At 36.5% G+C, this 13,678-nt stretch overlaps 1 protein-coding gene across 2 annotated transcripts in view; it reads left to right on the top strand.

Moving 5' to 3' along the window:
• The first annotated feature begins 801 nt into the window (after positions 1-801).
• ZNF474 (zinc finger protein 474) overlaps positions 802-13,678 on the top strand; it is a 23,678-nt gene continuing 10,801 nt past the window's right edge. Inside the window, exon 1 of one of the 2 annotated variants that reach the window (XM_050795562.1) lies at positions 802-1,000. The gene's annotated coding sequence lies outside the window, so the exon portion shown is untranslated. The remainder of the gene's footprint in view (positions 1,001-13,678) is intronic. The other variant, XM_050795561.1, reaches the window with a different exon arrangement.

Here is a 13,678-nt window from a genome sequence, read left to right as displayed (position 1 = left end):
ATAGATGGTATTAGTATTAGTCAGGGTTCTCTAGAGGGACAGAACTAATAGAATAGATGTATATATGACAGGGAGTTTATTAAGATGTATTGACTCACACAATCACAAGGTGAAGTTCCACAATAGATCATCTGCAAGCTGAGAAGTAGAGAAACCTCAAAAGTAGGGAAGCCAACAGTGCAACCTTCAGTCTGTGGCCAAAGTCCCGAGAGCCCCTGGCAAACCCCTGGTGTAAGTCCAAGAGTCCAAAAGCTGAAGACCTGGAGTCCAAAGTTCCAGGGCAGGAAGCATCCAGCACAGGAGAAAGCTGAAGACCAGAAGACTCAGCAAGTCAAGTCCTTCCACCTTTTGCCTGCTTTATTCTGGCCGCACTGGCAGCTGATTAGATGGTGCCCACCCAGATTGAGGGTGGGTCTGCCTTTCCCAGTCCACTGACTCAGATGTTATTCTCCTTTGGCAGCACCCTCACAGACACACCCAGAACAATACTTTGCATCTTTCAATCCAATCAAGTTGACAGTCAATATTAACCATCACAATATTTTTAAAGTCCCTAGAAAAGATCAATAAGATAATCAGTAAACATTGTTTTCTTTTCTTCCTTAAAATAAAATGTTGTGTTTCTACAGCAAGAAGAGCCTGTGACTTAAATTTATCTGTCCCTGTTGGTTGCTCAGTCCGTCGGCAAAGTTCCTGGAGTCAATTTAAAAGAAAGCTGAAATCCATACCTACTTTGCTCTCTGTTTCCCATCAGTTACTAGAGAACTCAGTCCCGTCCCTTTTGTTGACAGGTTGCCAGGATACATCCAGGCCACAAAGGCTGCGGTTCCTGTTACTCAGCAGCCTCAAAAACTCACACCAACTCCTGCAAGGAATGTGAATCTTGGAGGTCCCAGCTATTCTGTTCCTGTTTCCATCAGCTCCTTCCCTGAAAACTCAGAGGTGCTCAGCATGCCACACTAAAAACCAAACTAAAAAGGTAAAGAACAAACGTCACAAGGTGAGGCTCTCGCGGAGAGCATTTTCTGTTGTCTGGTGCATTCTCGGTTGCATTCTCTGTTGCATTCTCTGTGTGCATTCTCTGTTGTCTGGTAGGTATTAAATCTCAAACCTTTCAACTAATAACAACTGCTTCTCTTAGACATTCTTGGTCTCTTCCATTGGCTTCTCACCAGTATTCAGTAAATATTTCCTTGCTATAGAAAATAAATCCAAATGATAATAATAATAATTGGTTCTTAAGTGAAAAATCTCAAGTATTACCAAACAAAACAATAAATGTCATTTTACTTCTTTGGATGCTGGCAATGATAAATGAACTATGGATTAAATGTTCTAATACTAAAAGATAATAAAATTGTATTTAAAAGAATGATTTTTAAAATAACTTTCTTCAAAGAAAAGTAGATGAAGTAGGGTTTTAACATTAATTCAGAACTATATGCTTATTAGCCAGATTATCCGTGACAGAAAAGGGGTGTTAAAGGCTATAATTACTCAATTGTCGTGGCTTTTTTTTTTTAATTATTTGAGATAAAATCGATGTGGGGTAAATTGTAACCACTCTGGAGTTCTTAAATTCAAGTTTCTAAAAGCAATGTGTTTAACAGGTACATACAACCGTGTCATGGTCACCTCAGTCAGGGCAAGGGACATTTCTTTCACCCCAGAATGTTTCCTCACATCCTTTCCAGCCAGTCTTCCCTCCATAGATGGCCACTGTTTTGATTTCTATCCCCAAAGAATACTTGGCCATTCATGAACTTTATGTGAATAGAATGATACCATATATATTATACTGTTGGACTGATGTCTCTGGCTTGGCAGAATGTTTTTTCAAACATTTCAATGTGACTTTTAAAGTCAGTAGTACAATTCTTTTTAAAGGTAAGTATAATTGCATTATATGCGTATTCTACATTTGTTTATTATATTGATTTTTTTTCTAGTTTGGGCCTCTTATAGCTAAAGCAGCTATAAACATTCTTGCACAAAGTATTTTTCTCCTAATTTTATTTTTTATGTCTAATTTGTTTCCTGCTTTATTGAGGTACGATTGACGAATAAAAATCACACATATTTGGGGTTTATCGTGAAATGTGTTGATATCTGTAGACATTGTGAAATGATTACCACAATCAAGCTAATTAAAGTATTCATCATATCACATAGTTACCTTTTTTGGGTGTGGTGAGAATGCTTCGGATCTACTATCTTAACACATTTCAATTATTAATTATAATAATTCTTAATTATAGTCACAATGCTGTACATTAGGTTTCTAGCATTTACTCACCTATAGCTGAAGGTTTGTACCCTTTTCCTATCTTCCCTTCACCTCATCCTCCACTCATGGTAACCATTATTGCACTCAGCAGGTAGGTATAGGAAGATGCTCACCATCACTAATCAACAGGGAAATGCAAATAAAAATCACAAGGAGATATTACCATATATTTGTGAGAATGACTGTTAAAAAGATAAAAGATAACAAGTGTTGGTGAGAATGTGGAGAAAAGGGAACCCTTATATACTGTCTGTGGGATTGTAATTTAATATAGCCATTATGGAAAACAATATGGAAGTTCCTCAAAAAGTTAAAAGGAGAACTACCATCTGATCTAGCAATCCCACTGCTGGGTATATATCCAAAGAAAATGAAATTAGTATATAAAAGAGATATCTACACTCCCTTGTTAACTGCAGCATTATTTACAACGGTCAATACATAGGAACAAATTATCTATCAACAGATAAATGGATAAAGAAAATGTGGTATAAACATACAATACAATATTATTGAACCATAAAAAAGAAGAAAATTCTGCTATTTTCAACAACATGGATGAATCTTGAGGACATTATACTAAGTGAAAAAAGCCAGATACGAAAGACAAACACTGTGTGATCTCACTTATATGTGAGGGGAAAAGGAAGCCTGCACGAGTCTTAGTAGATATATGTCCTTATTTATTTTGGATTTGGACCCAGGAGTGAAACTAATGAGTGATAGGGTAGATGTTTGCGATAAATATGGAATAACATCTCACAGTGGTCACAATTTGCATATTCCTGATGACTAATGGAGTACTCTTCATGAGCTTCTTGGAGATTTGTATCTTTTTAAAAATTATCTATTCATACCTTTTACCCATTTAACATTTTTTTCTTTTTAATGTCTTTTTCATTAATGTATAACTCACATACAATAAAATGCACCCATTTTAAGTACACAATTTGATGAGTTTTGACAAATGATTATATCCATGTCACCAACAAAGATATAAATAAAAGAAAGTGTCCATAACCTTTGTAGTCAATTTTCCATTCATGCACCTACCCACTAAACAATCACTGATATACTTTCTGTCACTACAGATTAGCTTTGCTTATTCTAGGGTTTCATATAAATGGAATAATTCAGTACCTATACTTCTTTTGTATTTGACTTTTTTAGCAGCACATTATTCAAAGGGATCCATGTAGTGTATATTAGTAGTTTGTTCATTTGTATTGTGAAACAACATTCTACTGTATGAATATGCTATAATTTTGTGTTCATTTATCTATTGATGTATGTTTATGTTATTCCCAGTTTTTCACTACTATGAGTAAAGCTACTGTAAACATTTGTAAATGACTTTTTGTGGACATATACTTTCATTTTTCTTAGGTAATTATTTAAAATGTCAATATCATTGGGTAGGCATAGGTTTAACTTTATCGAGTTAAATTTTTAGATAATCCAATTTTTAAATATATGTCTTGCAAGCATTTCTTCCCAATCTATGTCTTGCCTTTTAATTTCCTTAATTTTTTTTAATGTGCAGAAGTTTATAATTAAGAGAAAGTATAATTTATTATATTTTTCTTTTATACTTAGTTCTTTTTGTGTTTTGTCTAACAAATCTTTGCAAATATTAGGATCATAGATACTATCTTCTTAAAGTTTTATCATTTTTACTTTTATATTAAGTTCCATGATCCATCTTGAGTTAATTTTTGTGTGCAGTGAAAGTTAGGAGTTGATATTTTCTCCCCGTGTGCATCCTGTTGTTCCACTCTCATTTGTTAAAAAGATTTTCCTCTCTCCATTGAATTGTGTTGACATCTTCATGAAAAATGAATTGATCATGTATGTAAATTGACCATATGCTTCTGGACTATCTATCCTGTTACATGAATCTATTTGTCTATCCTTATTGGCATATTAATTTTAATAAGCCAACTTATATTATTTGAATACTTGAAACAAGTATTCAAAATAAATATGGAAGTTGAGTCCTTCCATGACTGCTTACTAGTGAACCATACACAAGAATTAGAATCAGGTTGGGCAATCCTCCTTGCATGTTGCCCAAATCTTACCCCAGGCAGCAACCTTATTTTAAGTGATTCTGTAATAAGCGAAAGCCAAAAATATAGTCACAAACTTATTCAGGAATCATAATCCCAGTGAAAAAAATTAGTATTTTTCAAGACCATTAATATAGAATGTGACTTCAACTTAATTTTATTTATTAATTTATTCAATAATTTATTGAGCATCTACTGTATTCCAGACACTGTTCTAGACAGGAAAAAGCAGAAGGAGAATATTTATTTGTTCATAATTTCTGCAAGAAAACATTATTTATAACATCAACTCTGTTTCCTATTTAACAGTATATTTCTCACAATTACAGAAAAAAATCTATACCTAGTAAAATAAGCGTCAGAATAAATGTCATCACATATTCTTACAAATTGACAGAAAATTATAAACATTCAAATATTAACTAAGAAAAGATATTTTCCAGCCTTTCCAAATCTTTCTATCACTTCCATAAGATACCTATTTTTTTGAGACTAAAATGTAAACTATTATTTCTATTAGTTGCATTTTCCAGATTACTTTATTCATTCATTCATTCATTCATTCATTCATTCATTCATTCATTTCTTTGAGAAAGGGTCTTGCTCTGTCACCCAGACTGGAGTGCAGCAGCACAATCACAGTTCACTGCAGCCTCGACATCCTGGGCTCAAGTGATCCTCCTACCCGAATACCCCAAGTAGCTGGGACTACAGGCGTGCACCACCATGCCTGGCTAATTTTTTTATATTTTGTAGTGATGAGATTTTACTGTATTTCCCAGGGTGGTCTTGAACTCCTGAGCTCAAGCAATCCTCCCACCCTGGCTCCCAAAATGCTGGGATTACAAGCGTGAGCCATAGCGCCCAGCTCCAGCTTATTTTAGAATTTAAATATTATCTATTCTTTCTAAGAGAATTTTTTGTTTTACCAACTAGACCTCCATATGACTGTTTCTTCTCTGGATCTACATAATTTGAATAAATATGTAACATTATTTTAACTCATTTTCTCAGAGTATCTGGTGAATGATACATTTTCAGGATTATATGCAATTCTAGACGTAAGTTGTAAATGGTGAGGAACGTGAACCATTCCAAAACATCCTTCCTGAGGAATCAGTGATGATTTCTGTGGAGTCTTACAAACCTGAAGAAGCAATTTCTAAATATCATAGCACACAAATATGGCAATAGGAATACACTATGTTGGGGGCAGCAGAGAGGGATAATGTAAAGAAGGCAAGTTGTTAATTGGTTAAAAAGGATGGCAAACTGCAAATACAACGTCCAAGGTGCAATGCAGCCAAGCATTTGTTTGAGAGAAGACTCTAACAGGAGCCTTATGGAGTTCTGTGCAGATGGCATTTAGTAGGATTCTGGTTGCATTGAGTACTGTAAGTTCACATTGATTAATAACTTGATGTCTTAACGTTAAAATGAAATCTAGTTTGAATGGTCTAATGGAAAGGTTAGAAAATGTTCTTGTCTTTGCCCAAATGGTAAATAGTTAAGGGCTTTTAAGTCATACACTCTGCCATTGTAGAGCAAAAGCAGTCAACGACAAATATAAATGAATAAACATGACTGTGTTTCAATAAAACTTTATTTACAAAAGAGCTGAACAATGGCCAGATTTATCCTGGGGGCCATAGTTTGTCAGCCCTTCCAATGTTCAAGAAGTTCTGATGAGATACCTTCCAAAAATCATACATTGATATTGAAAGGCCTGTGGCCTTGAAAATGTTCTTCTTGAGTGCCTGGTACTTGCGGGGGTCGCTTTAGAAGGGAGATGACTAGAGATAATTATATGCCAAAGAATGAAACGAAACCCCTATCTCTTGCCATAGACAAAAATCAAATCAAAAAGGACTAAAGCAAATCTAAGATATAAAACTATAAATCTTCTAGAAGAAAACACTGGGAAAACACTCTCATACATTGGTCTGGTCAAAGACTTCTTGAGTAAGATCTCAAAAGCACAGGCAACCAAAACAAAAATGGACAAATGGGATCACAGCCAGCTAAAAAGCTTCTACCTAGCAAAGGAAACAATCAACAAAATGAAGAGACAACCTATAAATTGGAGAAAACATTTGCAAACTACCCATCTGACAAGGGATTAATTATCAGATTATATAAGGAGCCCAAACGACTCAATAGTGAAAAACTAAATTATACATTTTTTAAATGAGCAAAAATCCAGGCTTGGTGCCATGCACCTATAATCCCAGCTACTCGGGATGCTGAGGTGGGCGGGTCACTTGAGGACCTAAGTTAGAGACCAGCCTGGGCAACATATCAAGACTTCATCTCAAAAACATTTTTTATTTAGAAAAAAATTAAAACTGGACAAAAGGTCTATATAGATATTTCAAAACAAGACCTGCAAACAGTCAAAAAATGTTCAACATTACTAATCATCAAAAAAATGCAAATCAAAACTAAAACAAGGTATCATCTCATCTCAGTTAAAATGGATTTTATCAGAAAGACAGGCAATATTGATTGCTGGAGACGATGTGGAGAAAGGGCAACCCTCGTACACTGTTGGTAGGAATGTAAATTAGTACAGCCACTATGAACAGTATGGAAGTTCCTCACAAAACTCAAAGTAGAACTACAATATGATCCAGCAAACTAACTGCCGGGTATATATCCAAAAAAGTCGGAATCAGTATGTCAAAGAGATATCTGCACTCCCATGTTTATTGCAGCAATATTCATAAGAGCCAAAGTATGGAGTCAAGATAAGTGTACACCCGTGGATCAATGGATAAAGAAAATGTGGCACATATACACAATGGAATATTATTCAGCCATAAAAGGAGTAAAATCATGTCATTTACAACAACATGTATTGAACTAGAGGACATTATGTTAAGTGAAATAAGCTAAGCACAGAAAGACAGTAGAACATGTTCTCACTCAAATGTGGGAGATAAAATAATTTAGATCTCACTGAGGTAGAGAGTAGAATGATGGTTGCCAGAGCTGGGAAGGGTAATAGGACATTATGTTAAGTGAAATAAGCTAAGCACAGAAAGACAGTAGAACATGTTCTCACTCAAATGTGGGAGATAAAATAATTTAGATCTCGCTGAGGTAGAGAGAAGAATGATGGTTGCCAGAGCTGGGAAGGGTAATGGGAAATGGATAAATAGGGGTTGGTTAATGAGCACAAAAATATAGTTAGAGAGAATAAGATCTAATGTTCAGGAACATAATAGGGCAACTATAGTTAACAATAAGCTATTGTAAATATTTCAAAATAATGAAAATAGTAGAATTGTAATGCTCCCAACACAAAATAATGATAAATGCTTGAGGAGGTAGATATCCCACTTACCCTGATTTGATTATTACATGTTGTATGCTTATATCAAAATATCATACCTATCCCATAAATATGTACAACAATTATGTATTCATAATAATTAAAAATTTAAAAAAGAAAAGATCTGACTTCCAAGGGGAATTAAATTTTGAAAGTCGTTAGCACTCAGAACATATGTGGTCAAGAAAAACAATGTATGAATAAACTTAGCTCGGGGAAGTCAAACTCTGTGATTCTCCTTCAGCTTTTTACCTAGCTAGGCAGTGCCCCCAGCACATGTGACTAGCTGCTCATATGGCCACCTTTGGTGTGCCTGTCTGGGTCCATTCTCTAGGGAGCACCAGCCCATCTATTCTGGTTGCTCACTACTTGATAAACTTTACCATGAGGTATAGTGCTTGGTCTAGTTCGTCGTCCTTGGAGAGATTCTCATTTCTCTTAGATTCAGTATAGTTATGCTTTTAAAGCTATAATATTTTTATTATGCTAATTCCTTGAGATAGTTTTATAAAAATGACAAGAGTTAAATGGTCACATATGCGTAAGACTTGAGAAAATATTACAAAGCTGTCTGTTAACGCTTCTTTTGCAAAAGCACCTTTATGTTTTTTATTCCTCATATAAACAATGAATTTCAGTTTTGTTTAAAAATTTAATATAAAATCAAGCTAATCTCACTCAGCTCAGTCAACATTAAATTTATTTTGTTATGACCTACAATGTTCCTGGCACTGGGCTAGGTGCTGGGGATATAACTATGTAGAGAGCAAGTAACCCTTTGTTGTCTTGAAGTTTACATGCAATTTAAGGAGACAAATATTATACATGCAAACAAACAAAACAAAAACATAGGTGCTGAGTGCTGTAAAGATGATAAACAGTGGCATCACTGAACATAACTATGATGGTGATGGTGACATCGGTTCCATGAATGAACATAAATAGGCATGTGTATGTCCACGTGTATGGGTGCACGTGGATGTGTAAGTGTGTGTGTTTAGGAGAGAGGGAGAGAAATTACTTGAAAAAGAGTAGTCAAGAGTTCAAGGCTAGCCTGGCCAACATGTCGAAACCCTGTCTCTACTAAAAATACAATAGCCAGGCGTGGTGGCAGATGCCTGCAATAGCTCCTTGGGACACTGAGGCAGGAGAAGAGCTTGAACCTGGAAGGCAGAGGTTGCAGTGAGCTGAGATTACAACACTGTACTTCAGCCTGGGCGACAGAGTAAGACTCTGTCCCCCGCCCCTCCCCCCCCCCCAAAAAAAGTAGTTTGGAAAGGCCTGAGTTGACAATATTTAAATAGAGACCTGAAGTATAAAATAAGAAAGCCAAGCAAAGAACTGGAGGAAGATTCCAAGCAATGGCAAGAGCATGTGCAAAGCCTCTTTCCAGTCCCTTCCCGAATCTCCCCCAGAGTGACAGAGAGTTTGACTTGTCTGAGGAACTGAGAGGTGAACATGGATGGAGCACAGTGCAGAAAGGGGAGAGCAAAAGGAGATGAGCAGAAACTGAGGGAGGTACAAAGTTACAGAGGGCATTCAAGGTCAAGAGGTTGGATTTTATTTTGAGAGTAGTGGGACAACCATGGAGCAGTTAGGCAACAGAGGTTTAAGTTGTGATTGTAGCTTAAGGAGTTAAATGTGACTGCTCTGAAAAAGATAGATGGGGGTTGATAGCGGAAGTGGCTCTTCACCTACATGGTTGAAACAGCCCACAGATGGAGGCACGCCCATTCACCTGCCTGGCATTAGATTTACGAGTGCAGGCAAAACAGTCGAAAGGAATAACCAATCACTTCAATGCTAGATGTGGAAATGCTTCTACATAAATTGATGTAATATCACAAGAGGTTATCCAATATCAGATGGGTAGAATGAAGACAAGAATAAAAAAACATGGGAAAGGAGATATATTAAAATGCAAAGGCAGCAAATACTAAGATGAGAAGGGGAGCAGAAGGAAAATATAAGAAGATGATAGAATAAGATAAGATTTTTTTCTACCAAATTATTAATGGGTAATCACATAGGAAACAAAAACATGCTAAATATTGTTTAGAGCGTCTGTCAGTGCCTTTTCCCTTTTCCCTCGTTGTCTAATTCCTTACCCTACATTTCACATGCAAACCCACAATAAGACAGGGAATCTACTTGAAGAGCTGAGGCAAAGGAAAACATCCTCATGATCTTCTCAGCCTGGCCTCACCATCAGTGTGACTTCTCCCAAGTTCAAAGATATGTTCAAGAGGTTATTTTAGTGAAATTATTGTGAAATGAACAGAGAGCAAAATGAAGAGTAGTGAGGACTGGAAATAGAAGAAAAACGCAATTGGGCAAAGACTCGAATCTCGAGTTTCAGTTAGACTCTCAGCCAACAATTGTCCTTATTAGTACCATATGACCTAGTTACAATCCAGCATATCATCACCATATATCATAAGTGTCAGATGGACTGGTATTGTGGCATGGATTAATTACTAAATGAAGATTATAACATTGATTATCAATGCATCCACTTGACCCGGCAGAAATATGGAGAGGAATGTATAAGGTCTATGATGTATGTGTGTATGTGTGTGTGTGTATGTGTATGTGTATTCATGTGTGTGAACAATTGGAAGCAGAGTCCTCAGTAAGGTGATAATAAATATAACTGAAAAAATTCTATTTTCTTGACAATAAAGTATACATATCCATTGAAAGAATGGAAAAATATATAATTATTTTGTGAAAGACTTTTTCCATTTTGGTTCATTTAAAAATCATTAATGGGTAATAAAAGTTAATAACATTCCTTGAATCCGTTCATGGCATTTCCACTCAGAAATACTAAATGATTGTGAAACATTAAAATCAGATAAATCTTGGATTGCTTTATCTATTCAGTTCCAAGTGAACTATCTTATATAGGAAACATATGACATTTCATCAACAAAAATTAAAACCACATTTTCCCCTTCAGTTAACCTGTTTCTGATGTAAAACACCATGTCAAATAGAGTTTTATTATTTGAACTATTGGGGCACTTATGGGTGTTAAGTAGTTTCCAAATAAAGTTTTCAACAGAGATCCCAGAAGTAGCACAGGAATGCTATTTTAGCTAAAATTACTTAAATGAACATTATCCATTCCTTGCCTATATGAAACAGGCTTCATTATCATTCCCTAAAAATGTAATGATCTTTCATGTAATCAAATTTATTTTATTGTCAATTTTGTACCTGGAATTTTACAGTCAACTAAAAAGGATCAAGATTTGTGACCTAAAAAATTGCCATTATTTCATGACATTTACAGGAAAAATCCTAAATGTATGAATTTTCAAATATTGATTTCAAAATGTCTTCAGGTAGTTCAGCCTATTCTATGCATTTTTTTCCATACAATTATGGTACTATAAGATTCTGGTATTTGAAAAACTAGAAAACAAGGAACATGATGAACAAGTAGATGAAAACCAGCTTATAACACTTAAATTGGGAAGAAAGAGCAGTGACTGAATAAAAGTGAAACATTAAGAAATTGTTAATGTCTGTTGAAAGGAAATAAGGACATGACATCACATCTGCACATTCTGGCCCTGGGATTCCAGAGTAAACTCATTATTTCTCAAGGTAAAGAAGAAAAAACCTTTTAAGGCAGCTTAGGAATTATTTGCCATATTTGCATTTAATGGAGCGGTCTTTGAAGAGAGGACTTATAAGCACAAAGGACAGGAAAGGTAAAGGAGAAGAGTGAAAAAAGAGGATGCTCCTGATGCCTATTATTGGTGTCCTATGAACGTAGGCCAGTGGAATTCTCTGAAAAGTTTACCTAGAAGCTGTGCTAACCTCAAACCATCACACAAGACCCTCACAGGTGAAGCGCTCTTCTGGACCCTGGAATTGGAAACCCTAGGTGTTATGGTAGAATGTTTTGTCCCTTCCAAAATTCATGTTGAAATTTAATTCCAACCAAAATTCAGATGCTACCAATGTGATAAATTCTCATTAAAAACAGAAGTAGTGGATATTTATTAAACAGTTGATACAATTATATAGAGCTTAATACACACATATGAGTACAAATAAAATTGAGGATTCTGATACCTCGATTTTATTTGCACTCATGTGTATGTATTGTACTCATGTGTGTGTATACCACAGGCAGCACCTCCAATGTTCTTGTGCTATTTGACAGTATATTCCAAATTTTGTCCTCGCTTTGCTCATGTTTATGTAGAGCATACGGAATGGGTATGAGCTAGATAAACAGCAATGACCATGAGCTACTGATGCCAAGGGGACATTTAATGGGGTTACACACAAGTGTTATGGCACAGCAGGATGGGAGATCAATTTTAGGTTGGGATTCCATATAGGAAATGACACCACAAAATGGAAATGTGTTTTCAGCTTTTATTTTTTATTTTATTTTATTTTTTGAGACAGTCTGTTGCTCAGGCTGGAGTGCCATGGCACAATCTCGGCTCACAGCAGCCTCCAACTCTCAGTTTCAAGCTATTCTCATGCTTCAGCCACTCAAGTAACTGGGATTACAGATGTGTACCACCACACCTGGGTATATATATATATTTTTTTTTTGAGATGGAGTCTCCCTCTGTTGCCAGGCTAGAGTGCAGTGGTGCGATTTTGACTCACAGCAACCTCTGCCTCCTGGGTTCAAGCGATTCTCCTGCCTCAGCCTCCCAAGTAGCTGGGATTACAGGAGCACGCCACCACACCTGGTTAATTTTTGTATTTTTAGTAGAGACGAGGTTTTGCTATGTTGGTCAGGATGTTCTTGATCTCTTGACCTCATGATCCATCCACCTCGACCTCCCAAAGTGCGGGGATTACAGGCGTGAGCCACTGCACCCAGTCCTGCCTAATTTTTTGTAGAGATGAGGTTTCACCATGTTGGCCAGGCTAGTCTTGAACTCCTGACCTCAAGTGATCCTCCCACCTCGTCCTCCCAAAGTGCTGGGATTACAGGCATGAACCACTACACCCAGCTCACAGCAAGATCATCTTTCTTTTGGGGGCAGTAGAAGAGAATCTATTTCCTTGGTCTTCCTGGCTTCAAGAGGTGCCTGCATTTTTTTTGGCTCTTAGACTCCTTTGAACAGCTAATTGAGGCCTTTTCACACTTCAAATTTTTTCTGCTGCTGTCTCTCTCTCACTGACTGGGGAAAAAGTTCTCCACATTTGATGACTCATGTGATTAGACTGGGCCGCTCACTTCTAATGCTGCTTTCTCCAGAATATAACAAAGTTAAAATATAAGCCACATTTTTCCTAGTAGTGAGCTGGAATTGTTGGCATTGCCTTATCTCTCCAGCCAGATGGAAAATCCAGAGGACGTTAGCAGTGGTGTCAACCACGGAATGCTATATTCTTCACTCTCTTTCTAATGGCATCTTGTCCTTATTGGGTATTCTTGTTGGGTTGTCCTAAACTTAAAGCTCAGATAGATAGTGGAAATAATGAAACAAAGTGAAATAGAACCCAGAAGGTGGGAAAAAAGACCCTGTGGAAAACACAAGAAAGATAGGAAACATCAACATCCACAAAGTTGATTTTAAATTAAACTCTTCCCATCCAATATCCTAATATTTCCAATCATATGTGTGACTTAAAATATACATGTGACCTTTGTGTTTACTAAAGGCAAACAGAACAAGGCAGTCGAGAGTTATTGGTCATGGGGTGGAAGGAGGCTTTCAATAAATGTTGAACCACAAAAAAATTTAAACTAGAAGCTGAAGAGGTTTTTAAATGAGCCATCACCACATTGCATGGTTGTTTGGGTCTGGGGACACAAAGAATGAGCAAGTTTCCCCCAGACACCAGGAGACTCATTCTGGTGGTTTTCTCTAGCAGGGAATATTTTGTATAAGCTTTCCTGGGAAATGAGAATTTGTAGGGCTGAGGATTCTGAACCATCAGTGAGCTCTAACTATGTGACCCATGAAAGAGTGCCTTGTTGCCATGATTCAGCGATGTCAA

Source organism: Macaca thibetana, chromosome 6 (genome assembly GCF_024542745.1).
Source record: "Macaca thibetana thibetana isolate TM-01 chromosome 6, ASM2454274v1, whole genome shotgun sequence".
NCBI classification, from domain to species: Eukaryota; Metazoa; Chordata; class Mammalia; order Primates; family Cercopithecidae; genus Macaca; species Macaca thibetana.
Note: the sequence above shows the minus strand (reverse complement) of the source record. Positions and strands in the feature narration are given on the sequence as shown.